The sequence below is a fragment of the Staurois parvus genome, unplaced genomic scaffold (assembly GCF_062004578.1).
Source record: "Staurois parvus isolate SC_StPar_1 unplaced genomic scaffold, SC_StPar_1.0 ptg000030l, whole genome shotgun sequence".
Taxonomy (NCBI): Eukaryota; Metazoa; Chordata; class Amphibia; order Anura; family Ranidae; genus Staurois; species Staurois parvus.
The window spans coordinates 6,754,859-6,767,677 of NW_028317826.1; the positions used below are offsets into that span (position 1 = coordinate 6,754,859).

The following is a 12,819-nucleotide window of genomic DNA, read 5'->3' on the forward strand; positions in this document are numbered from 1 at the left end:
AACTTTATAGGGAAATAGGGATTATGGGATGTCCAGTTTGGCTTGAATCAGTGAAGGGGGGACAACTTTCTTACTTTGTACAAAAACAGATCCTGAACTGTTCTTTTCCTTGAAAACCATCAGTCTTTGGGGATCAGCAGCAACAGTCCATTACGGTGAGGAACTAGTAGCCCCTCAAAAATCAGCTTAGCTTTTTGTAACTACAGGCAGAAACATCTTCTTTGCCCCTGCAGAGCTGCTCCCAGCTCCACAGCCTGCAGACACTACCAGCCCTCCTGGCTACTCGGAACATCTCCCGGGACAAGAATAAAGGATTGAGCCCAGCACTGTCCTTTGAAAGCTTGCAAAATGTGGTAGTCTTTCCCCTTGTGGATCCCAGGGCGTGCTGATGTACTCACTCTGTTTTCTTTGCTCCCACTGCTCCAGGTCTCGGTCCCATTCATGATGCACTACTGAATGTATTGTCCTGAGCCAGTTTCTATGTGTAGCTACATATATCTGGTCATCCCTGTTGCTGATTCCTGACAGGAAGCAAGATACTTGCCTAAGGCCGCTTTCACATGATGATTCTGATAAGGTCCGCCTGATGGACAGGCCGGTGTAAACAGACTTGTGTCTGTTTACATCTGCTAACCTCTGGGACCGATCCAGTCTGCCAAAAAATGGAAGGGGATTGAACCTCTGCCATTAGGCAGATCGGATAGGAGGGTAGTTGGGTGTAAAAGTCCATGCCCATGAAGCAAAATGGCTCTGTCCTTGTCCTAGGGTTGCCATCCCATCCCTTTAAATTCAAGCACCTATTAAATACCCAGGTTCTGAGGCTAATTTATTGTAGACAAGGCACTAAGTGAGTTTAATTACCACCTTAATCAGCTGCAGAACCTGTGTATTTAATATGTATTTGGTTCTAAAGACATGAGGTGGCAACCCTACCATGTCCGCTCTGCAGAAACTGAATAGACATAGAAGTGTCATCCGTGCGCACTGCTCCGATCATCAGGGAGTCTCTGAGCTGATCCCCTTCCGATTGCAATGGAATCTGCCCCTTGTGAAAGACACTTAAATTGTCATATTCCAAGCTGATGTGGTATGATCTGAGCAGAGGCGGACTGACAACTCATGGGGCCCCCGGGCAATAGAGGATCATGGAGCCCCAGTGTCCTTGCCCAAACTCAAAAAAAGCCTATGAAAAAGGTACCAGGGGCATCTCATGGGGCCCCTACTGCCCGAGTTTCCAAATGGTCAATCTGCCCCTGGATCTGAGTATTATAACAACAATGAATCTGATGGTATTCTAGTAAAGACAGAACATCACACTTCGCACTCATTAAGAAAATAGCAAATAAAGCCTACAATAAAGTTTAAACTGTAAATGTGCCAAGATAGGCAAAGAACAGCCATTATTCTATTAGTTTGAACTAAGCGACAAGTCGGGAGACAGAGTTTAAGCAAACAGACCATCTTGCAATTTAAAAACTGTCCAGGAAAGGGCAAGAAGTTACACATTTTTAATATCATTTATGATTTTCATTAGGTGGATGCAGGAGGATAAATTAAGATACTGTATATATCACAATATGAGTTGCATCGCATGATTAGAATTTTTCAAAAAGGTTGGGTGCTTCCACCATTCTTTTCAACTTGAACTAAACTTTGACATTGTTTGTGTGATGGATGACCGTAAAGTGAGGACAGGGAACTAATGAAATCTATTGGGCCAGCAGATTTTTGTGCATCATGAGACCTGCATCAGCTAAATAGACGCTGGATAAGAGCCTTGACTCTGATACGTAGCATTCTACCTCTTCTCTTTTTTTTTTTTTTTATCTTGTACGCTGAACTCTAGGCAAAAATAGATAAAACATTTATATCCTATTAAAATTGATACAGGATGCCAGGAAAAACTATTGGTTGTGTCCAGGATGGGATATATATTTGATCTAGATTCATGCAGTATACACACTATTTACCTTTTTGTGCTGGGTAGTGAGCTTGTTTGGCTCAATGAGGGGTTAACAAGGTCAGCTAAAGCAGGTTAAGTACTTTGAGCTCTATAAAACTCCCAGGCTGCTTAGGAGGATGTTCTACTCTGGAACCAGATCTCTTTAGGACAGGCTGCAGAACAGCAATGTCTCTGTTTGGTGAGACGTAGCCTGGGTTCACATATATGTGGTGCGGTTTAGTGCATGTGATTCGCTCCAGAACCTCACCGCATTTCTGTGCAAATCACATGTGATTTGTGTGTGGTGCGATTGGAGCCATATATTTTTGTATGGCTCTAATCGCACCGCCCACAGAACGTGCAGAACCCTTTTTTTGGGTCTACACTAGAATCGGATCGCATGGGTATTTACACCTATGTGATCCGATTTTGTACATTGCGCCACATTTTGGGGGTGTTGTTAACATCATACACATACACACCCGCAGCCGTTTGCATGAACGGGGTGCAATTCTGATGTGGTCCAGAATTTGAACAGAAAATGCTGCGAATTCTGCACTGCATTAGTGTGAACCAGGGCTAAGTCTGTGTGAATAAGGGCTCTGATTTATTCTGTGTGACAGTCAGGTGCCTGGGCAGCAGTAGGCTGTTCCAGGACAGGTAGGTTCCTGTGTTTGTAGTTAAACACCCAAGGTGGCAAGAGTTTATTTTCTGTTTGGTTTTGTCATTTGGCATAACAGACAGATCCTGCTGTCTTGCTGTGCCTTTTTCACTCCGCTGCGACTCATCCAGGGAGTCACGCAAAACCCACTACTGAACTAATTCCTCATAAAATTATAGAACTAGATTTTGCTGCAATATTCACCTTCAATACAGAGATCCCCCCCCCCCCCACCGCTTTATTATTTATTTCAGGTACTTGTATAGCGCTGTCAATTTACATAGCGCTTTACATATATATTGTACATTCAGATCAATCCCTAACCCTCAAGGGGTGTACAGTCTAAGGTCCCTAACTTACATTCATATACAAGGACCAATTTAGACAGGAGCCAATTAACCTACCAGCTTTACTCTTTCCTGCCTCTACATTTCCCCATTCTGATGGCCGGCACCATTCAACCCACTTCCTCTGAGCCTAGATCATGCTGGAGCCCTCCCACTCTGCTACTGGACAGTGAAAGAAGGTGCAACACATCCATAAGCTCATATGCCTATCACTCTGCTCTCTCCTCCTGTCAAAATACTTCTTATCAGTACATGAACTGATTGGCTGCCTGCACTGCTTCTTCCTCTCATACTCCAGCCCTGCTGTACAGAAGCTACAGTAAGCTGGTACTAGGTTATATTCAGGTACTTACACTGCTTACGTTTAAAAAATACATTTAATGATGTATTAATGATTATTAAGTCAAATGAATCTGTCTTTTATATCAGTCGGGAGTTCAGCTTTATTTTTTTTAGCTAATCGTGTACTTATAATTGAGAATCCTGAAAACTAATCCTTATTAAACCCCAAAAAACCTTCCCCTTATTGATATCTGGACACTATACCTGCCTCTGAAAAGCCTTCTTAGTTCACGGTCAGCAAATTAAAACTATTGGTAAGCAGGCCAGAGTATGCTTTGCTGTATCTACTGTACCAGTCCAGTCAATATGATTTAGTATGACAGCTATTTGTGAAATGGTTTTTAATCGTTGGAAGGTTTTCCAAAGAAACACAAAGTCACAAGTTTGGTTTTGTTTTTGCCATGACTTTCTACCTTGAACTCGGTCCATAACAGCACAGCCAGGATACGGTTGCATGGCGCTGAGCCTCTAGCAATGCCTTGTGTCTTGTATCTGAATAGTCCAGCCATCCTCAAATTTTGAACCCCTAAAAGAATGAGGTATTGAGGAACCCTTACTAAAACTGACTCTTTGGGGGTCAATGGGAAACATGTCTTTTACATTAGTGATCTGTAGGAAGTGTGCCCCCCTTAAAAATGTAACTCTTCTACACAGCTAAAAATATCGCTAGTCATGCAGCTGGCTCTGTCAAGTGTTGTGTTGGCCCAGGAACTATGAAGGCATCATCAAATGGGAGGTCAGTCAACCACAGCCCAAGAAATCCCTAGGAACTTCAGGAGGACCTCCAGGGTTCCATGGAGTCTGAGAATGGCTGGTATAAGAATTCAAGAATTAGCGTATTGAATGGTCTTTTAACTTTTTTTTTTTAATGAAAACTCACAGCTATCTGTAGATTGTGGTGCATCTCTGATATGTATATTTTCCTCTAGAGAGAGTACAGCAACAGTAATTAGTGAACAAGTTTGGCCCATTCAATATTCACAAACACAGAAAAACTATAAATATAGGTGAGTAGGACAACACTCCAATCTGGGGTTCACCACCACTAACAAACGATCCGTCTTGAGTGTCTTTGTAGTTCTGTGTTTCTGTGGGATTCTTCTGTTTTCTTTTTAATTTTACAATCCAAACTCATTAATAGGTCATTCGCTATATCTGGCATATTGGTATGATTGTAGTGGAATTCTATAAATAAATACATTGAAATGTGTAGAATGATGACTCCTTTATGACCAAAGCTTTGTTTGTAAGGCTGTGGTCATCCAAGAAACCCTTGAAATAATTTGGCAGGATGGGGTCCTTGTGGGCCACAACAAGACATTTGCAAGTGTTGGCAGCCTTCAGGGTTGTCATTTATAGATTTATTTTCTACATTATTGGAAAATCTCAGTAGTCATTAAGGAGTTGTTGATGTTCTTTACCACAGAAGAGGCAACGATTCTCTTAATAATCATGGGGCTTAAAGCTGAACTCCAAGCAAACCTCTAAATACATGGATAAAATGCATATAGGAGATTTGTATTTAGTTCCTTCTGCACCTATACTGCACGCGTGTGCTATAGTTTGTTTTTTCACAGTGACAGAGGGTGCAAGTTATCAGGGCCTGTCTTGAGGTTGAGGGGAGGTTCTGTGGCCTTTGGGTCTTTTGCTTCTCATCTGGAGGGTTTCTCCTTGGGATAGCCTCCTCACAAGGACTTGGTGGACCAGCTTTGGCTGATCCCTAAGGAGTTAGGTCCACCTGGCTTCAAACTAGGTAGACCTTGGCATAGCTTGCATCTGTCACGAGCCTTGCACCCTAGAAGGTTCAGGTTCAGAGGCCCCTACTCCTTGGAGGTTTGGCCCTTCTGAACCCTTTGTGCCCTTTTTTTAATACTGTGATTTAATAGTTCACTTTTTTTGTTCACAGGGTTCGACAAAGCACTGCACCATGGAGTATGGGTCAGTTCACACCACATGCAGTCCAGTGCTTTTTTTTTTAATTTTTTTTTCTGCATCAAAAATGCATTGATAGTAGGTTACATGGTTTCCAATGGCATAGTTCACACCAGTGTGGTCAGTTCCAGTTTCAGAAAAAAAAGTAGAACATGCTGCATTTTTTTTCTGAACTATACTAGAAAGCAGTAAAACACATTTAAAAAAAGCGCCAAAAATGTATCGGAACACACCTAAATACAATGGAACACACGTCCTTATTAAAGTTGAAGAAAAAGAGAGGGGGGAAAAATGAAGCGGAATGCATTAAAACCACTCATACACAAATGCATCCAGACTGTGTTTCTATGGTGTGAACTGGCCCTTAAAAAAAAATCCTTCTATATGATTTACAGAGCCCCGATACACAGCACAGACTGCCTGTTTGTAGGTTCAGAAAATGGAAAAACCAGACTGGTGTCTGGCTTAGTTGAACCTCCATCGGCAGAGGGAACTGACACATTTAGCAGTGGTATTACTACTACTACTTCCAATGGCTGCTCATTAGGAAGCCAGCAGCTGCCAGCATCCCAACATCCATAACTCATCCCCACCTGGCCCATTCGGCTGTCAGCCAAGGGTTGCCATGATGCTACTGACCAAATGCAGTCATGAACCAGGAGATGTTGTTTGCAGAGTGAAAAATGGTAAAGATGAAGGGAATCCTAATCCAATAATTTAAACAGTTTTTTTTTTTCCTTGTAAATATCAGTTTTGCTGCAGTAGGTTATATACATTGTACAGATGCACCACCTCACAGGCACAGTCAGGGTATCACCCAGGCATGTTTAACCGCTTCCCGACCGCGCTATAGCCGAAAGATGGCTGCAGCATGGTTCTCCAGTTCTGGGAGGGCGTCCATGGATGTCCTCCCAGAGCATGCTCCCAGCGGCACGCACCCAGCACTGTCGGTGATCTCTGTGTCCAATGACAAAGCAGATCACCGGGTAAATACAGTTGCCGGTTATCAGCAGCACTTTCCTCACGCTGTAACAGTGTGAGGAAAGTACTGCAGATGTGGCCAGGGAGATCTACACTGATAATCAGGGCGCTGCATATCAGTGCCCATCAATGCTGCATATCAGTGCCCATCAATGCTGCATATCAGTGCTACCTATAAGTGACGCCTCTTCGGTGTCCATCAGTTCTGCCTATCAGTGCAGCCTCATCAACTCACATCAGTGAAGGAGGAAAATTACCTGTTTGCAAAATTTTCTAATAGAAACAGAAAACTTTTTTTTTTTTTTTCAAATAGAGCAATACCAAGCAATGTGCTTACACTGTAAAACACACACAGTAAAACATCACACAGTTAACCCTTTGATCACCCCATGTTAACCCCATAGTATTACAGAAGAGGGAGAGACCTGTATATAAACAACACAGATCTCTCCCGTCAACTCCTGCACACTGCTTGGTATGGCTCTGCATAGCAGAGCCATACCAAGCAGTGTGCTTACAGTGTACAGCACACACAGTACATAATGTGAAACAGCACACCGTTAACCCTTTGATCGCCCCTCATGTTAACCCCTTCCTGCCCAGTGCCATTAGTACAGTGTCAGTGCTTTGTATTAGCACTGATCACTGGATTAGTTTCACTGGGGATGTCAGTGGCAGTTAGCCCCCCCAGTGTCAGAATACCCGCTGCAGTCCCACTATAAGTTGCTGATTGCCACCATTACTAGTACATAAAAAAAAATTCCAGTATCTATACCGCCATTTGTAAATAGATACAGTGGAGGTGTGACATAGCCAACCAGAGACAGGTAGTGTGTTATTTGCAGGATTACCAGGTAAAATAAAGCAAATAAAAGTCTTGAAAAAAGAAATCAAATGCAGCCACCACACAAAGGACTAGTAAGCTGCATTATGTAACATTTTGGGTTTATACACTTTAAGGAATTGAAGAGAGACACACATATGCCAACTGTACAGTGGCTAAGTGGTTAGCACTTCTGTCTAACAGCACTAGGTTCATCGGTTCAATTCCCAACCGTGGCACTATTTGTCTGGAGTTTACATTTTCTTGTGCTTGCGTGGGTTTCCTCCAGGTACTCTGGTTTCCTCCCACACTTTAAAGACATGCTGGTAGGTTAATTGTCTCCTTTCTAAGTTGGCCCTAGTATGTGTATGTATGAATGTGAGTTAGAGACCTTAGATTGTTAGCTCCTTGAGGACAGGGACTGATGTGGATGTGTAATATATGTTCGACACTGCGTAAGGTGACAGTGCTATATACACTCACCGGCCACTTTATTAGTCCCACTGTTTAATTGCTGGGTAACACAAATTGCTAATCAGCCAATCGCATGGCAACAACTCAATGCATTTAGGCATCTAGACATGGTGAAGATGACTTGCTGAAGTTCAAACCGAGCATCAGAATGGGGAAAAAAAAGGGTATTTAAGTGACCTTGAACGTGGCATGGTTGTTGGTGCCAGGCGGGCTGGTCTGAGTATTTAAAAAAACTGCTGATCTACTGGAATGTTCATGCACAACCATCTTTAGGGTTTACTGAGAATGGTCCAAAAAAGAGAAAATATCCAGCGAGCTTCAGTTGTGTGGACAAAAATGCCTTGTTGATGTCAGAGGAGAATGGGCAGACTGGTTCAAGTTGATAGATGGACTATAATCTCTGAGGAATGGTTCCATCTCCTTGTAGAATCTATGCCATGAAGAATTAAGGCAGTTCTGAAGGCAAAAGGGGGTCCAACCCGATACTAGCAAGGTGGACCTAATAATAAAGTGGCTGGTGAGTGTAAGTACCTGTAGTAGTAGTAGTAAGTAAGCTGTCCCCGATTAGCTGTGACAGTCCAGCATCTGGGCCCTGTCCTGGGATCATAGAACCAACCTTACTTGAGTTAACTTACTGCACATGAATCACGGGGTACGAGGCAGTTAGTGGGTGGTCCTTGCATAATTAGAGGCAAGGTCTTGGAGGGGCCAACCTTTAGGGCCAGTTCACACTACAAAAATGCAGTCCAGATGCATTCTGGAAACGTTTTTGCAGTTCTGGTGCAGTTTGGATGGTCCTGTGCAGAAAAAAACTGACTGCACTAGTGTGAACTAGGGCCATTGGAATACCTGGAAAACGCTGTGCATGCATCTAGTGTGAATTAGCCCTTAGAGCTGGTTTGCACTATAGAAACACAGTCCAGATGCATTCCGGATGCGTTTTTGCGTGAGCGGTTTTTACGTTTTTTTGGCGCATTGCAGTGCGGTCTTATGCATTCAGGTAAATGTTTCCCCTCTCTTTTTCTTCAATTTAGATATGGACGTGTTCCAGTGCGTTTTTGGTGCATTTTACTGCGTTCTAGTGTAGTTCTGTGCAGAAAAAATGCAGCACTTTTTTTTTTTTTTCTGCAACTGGACCGCACTGGAACTGCAAGCACTGATGTGAAATAACATGAATCGTGGACATCAAGACAGTTGGGTGATCCTTGCATAATTAGAGGCAAGGTCTTGGAGGGGCCAGCCTTTAGGGCTGGTTCACACTATAGAAACGCAGTCCAGATGTGTTCAGGATGCGTTTTTTGATGCGTTTTTGTATGCATGTTTTTTATGCATTCCAGTTCATGTTTTCCTCTTTTTATTCCATTTAAATAGGGATGTGTGGTTTTTTTTTTGGTGTTTCGGTGTTTTCCAATGTCTTCCGGTGTGTTTTTGATGCATTTTACTGTGTTCCAGTACAGTTCTGTGCAGGAAAAATGCAGCGTGTTCTAGTTTTTTTTCTGCACTTGGAACGCACTGGAATTGCAAGCACCGATGTGAATTATGACATTGACAAACATAACCTACTTTTTGTGTGTTTTGGATGCAGAAAAAAAGCAACTGAAACGCATGTAGTGTGACCTTGCTCTTATGGTTGGCATGATGGGTGGTCCTCAAATATTTAGAGGGAGGGTCTCAGCCAACCCAAAAAGTGGCTGTAATCTGGATGCACCCACTTGGAAAGTGGACAGATGACATTTGGACCATGGGGGATTAACAATGTCCGGGGATCTGGGACCATAATGTTGGTAAGGATGTAGTCCCAACACACTTTCTACCTTAGGGTGACAACACTGCATCTACTGACACAGTGCAGTGGCCATTGTTACCCAAAGACTGGAAGTGGACAGGACTGGCAGGATCACTGGGTAAAACAAAAGGAAAAGTCTGAAAAGTAAAAAAAAGTGTTGGCCACCACATTTAAGGACCAATAAGGACTGCAATATCTTGCTGCTTTGCTGTTGAGTTTATGAGCGTTCGTAATAGTGACAGCGATGTATAACTTTCATATTCAACCACGGAGCTACAGCTTAGTCAGCTTTTTCTCACCAGTGACCGTATTCAATTAGTAAATCGCTGAAATAAAACGGTGAGAGGCTGAAACACATTTCCTCTCATCTGTTTCTGATGCCTTCCATGCAGCGAGGATGCTCACCATACGGACTAGAAAGCAAGAAATCCCAAAGAGCCCAATGTGTGTATACAACTTTAAATGGCGGTTGTCATATTCAGCCCAGATGAGTGCGGGAAGAGGGATTGTTCACATTTCTTCCAGCGTGTTTACAAGGCAATCAAGCAGATGGGCCAGATGTTTCCATACATAAAAGTCTGATTCTGCAACACGGCCAATATAAGTGAATTATATGGGATTCAGTCGCAGAGAGGAAGCTGCAAACAATGGTTACATCGCACCTATAAAATTACCTTGGCATAGGTAGCACATCATTTTATTAGTCTTTTTCCTAGAAGTCATGGCTGTATGATCTGTGAAATGGTTTCACATACACATTCAGTTCTGTAAGAAAACCTCTAGGAATCCTTTAACCCTTTCCCTGCCACTAAGTTATGCCTCCCACCACCCCACTTTTTAGAGCAGAGAAATCCTGTGTAGAGTCTGCACATTGAATGGATGTAGGGGAAAGACGGCTATAGATAACCAGGTACAACCTATGTAGGGGAAAGACGGCTATAGATAACCAGGTACAACCTATGTAGGGGAAAGACAGCTATAGATAAACAGGTACAACCTATGTAGGAAGATTCGCTTCATCTGTGTATAATCTGAAGCCAGTCATTCACTGGGTATAAGTAAAGGTTTGCAACCACTTTAACCGCTTTAGGATTGCCCGTCAATAATGTACTGCGGGTGGCTCGGACAGGCACAGTGACATACCTGTACTTTGCTGCCTGTTTCAGGGATAAGAAACAGATTTTCAGTAAAAAGCAGCACACATTACACACATTTAGGCTAGGTTCACACCTATGCAGTTTGCCTTTGATCCATTTCTGCAGTGCTTTTTGCACATGCATTTTTGATGCGTTTTATTTTTCTTTTTTCAGTTTGTTGCTGGGCAGAATAAAACACAACGCATAAAAAAACACATCAAAAGTGTGTCAAAAACACACTACATGCTTTTCTGCAGTGTCTCCATTGAAGTCTATAGAACCAAAAATGCAACGTTTTGAGTTTAAAAAAAGTCCCTGACCCTTTCTAAAAAACGCACCGGGTGAAAACGTAGAAATGTGAATGTGCCCCATAGGAAATCATGTTAAATGGACTGTACTGCAGTTCTTCAAAAAGCTGCAGAAAATGCTTAGGTGTGAACCTAGATTAACACTTGTTAGTCACACACTTATCCCCTTGATTGCCCAGAGATGTTAACCTTTTCCCAGCCAGTGTCATTAGTATAGCGTATAGTACAGCGTATAGTATTATCACTGATCACAGTATTAGTGTCACTGGTAATGTCAGTTAGTGGTACTATAGTGTGGCAATCTGACACTGAGTCTATGATCACTGGCATTAAAAAAAAAAAAAAATCCGGTGTATACACACTCGGCCACTTTATTAGGTACACCTTTTCAATTGCTTGGTAACACAAATCAGCCAATCATATGACAGTGACATTTAGGCATCTAGATGTGGTGAAGATGACTTGCTGAAGTTCAAACCGAGTATCAGAATGAAGAAGAAAGGGGTTTTAAGTGACTTTGAACGTGGCATGGTTGTTGGTGCTAGTTGGGCTGGTCTGAGTATTTTAGAAACTGTTGATCTACTGGGATTTTGACAAACAACTGTCTTTAGAGTTTGCAGATAATGGTCCGAAAAAGCGTGAAGGAAAATGCCTTGTTGATGTCAGAGGAGAATAGGCAGACTGGTTCCAGATGATAGAAAGCCAACAGTAACTCATGTCAATATGGACCAAAATCTGAGGAATGTTTCCAACACCTTGTTGAATCTATGCCAGGAAGAATTAAGGCAGTTCTGGAGGAAAAAGGGGGTCCAAACCAATACTAGCAAGGTGGACCTAATAAAGTGGCTGGTGAGTGCAAGTATTTATTTATTTTCTGTTACTTATATAGCGCCGTCAATTTACGCAGTGCTTTACATATTGTACATTCACATCAGTCCCTAACCCTCAAGGGGCGTACAATCTAAGGTCCCTAACTCACATTCATACATACACATACTAGGGCTAATATAGACCGGAGCCAATTAATCTACCAGCATGTCTTTGGAGTGTGGGAGGAAACCGGAGTACCTGGAGGAAATCCATACAGGCAGAACATGCAAACTCCAAGCAGTTAGTGCCATAGTTGGAATTTGAACCAATGACCCTAGTACTGCCAGGTGGAAGTGCTAACCATTTAGCCACTGTGCTGTACCTGTAAAAACTGTCCTAGGTTAGCTGTAACAGTCCAGCATCTGGGCCCTGTCCTGGGATCATAGAATCAACCTTACTTGAGTTTAACTTACTGCACATGTACAGCAACTAAAAAAACATGAATCGTGGGGATCAAGGCAGTTAGTGGGTGGTCCTTGCATAATTAGAGGCAAGGTCTTGGAGGGGCCAACCTTTAAAGTTGGCATGATGGGTGGTCCCCAAATATTTAGAGCCAACCCGAAAAGTGGGTGTGATTTGGATGCAACCACTTGGAAAGTGAACAGATGACACCTTGTTGAATCTATGCCATTAAGGCAGTTCTGAAGGAAAAAGGGGATCCAACCTGGTACTAGCAAGGTGTACCTAATAAAGTGGCCGAAATCAAGCTTGGTCCCCTAGGATGCTGTAACATCCTAGGGGGATGTGTACATCTGACAAGCTGACTATCAGATGTCAGATGGAAGAAACAGGGCGGCTGTACAGCTGACTTATCAATGCTTTGCACCCTCATTACAATTGCTCTTCAACCCTCATACACTATGTTTCCCAGGCTTTCAGTTGACCCAGGACCAGCATGGTGGGTGGTGTCAGATAGAAGAAAGGGAGATGTCACGTACCTGATGGGAGACTGAAATAACGAGGTCGGCCTCACTTGTGTCACTAGCCCTGACCCCACTGGAGTTGGAGCAGAGGGAGTCTAGGACCAGGGAGACAAGAGCACCAGTAGTTGTTGTTTGCAGCTCTTGCAGATGATGACTCTGGAAGACTGATGATCTTCTGATTCAGGCACAGTAGTAACAAGCAGAGCAGGTCTTGTAGATTGCCAGGCGTGCACCAGAGCAAGGCAGGTAATGAGGGTAAGAGACAGGAGCAGTGTCATAGGAATAGCCAGGGTC

General features: G+C 43.0%; 1 long non-coding RNA gene across 1 annotated transcript in view; it reads left to right on the plus strand.

The window, feature by feature from the left end:
• LOC149470860 (uncharacterized) overlaps positions 1-11,503 on the plus strand; it is a 61,284-nt gene extending 49,781 nt beyond the window's left edge. Inside the window, exon 3 of the long non-coding RNA XR_016307820.1 lies at positions 11,344-11,503. This is a non-coding gene — a long non-coding RNA (uncharacterized LOC149470860). The remainder of the gene's footprint in view (positions 1-11,343) is intronic.
• Positions 11,504-12,819: the final 1,316 nt, after the last annotated feature.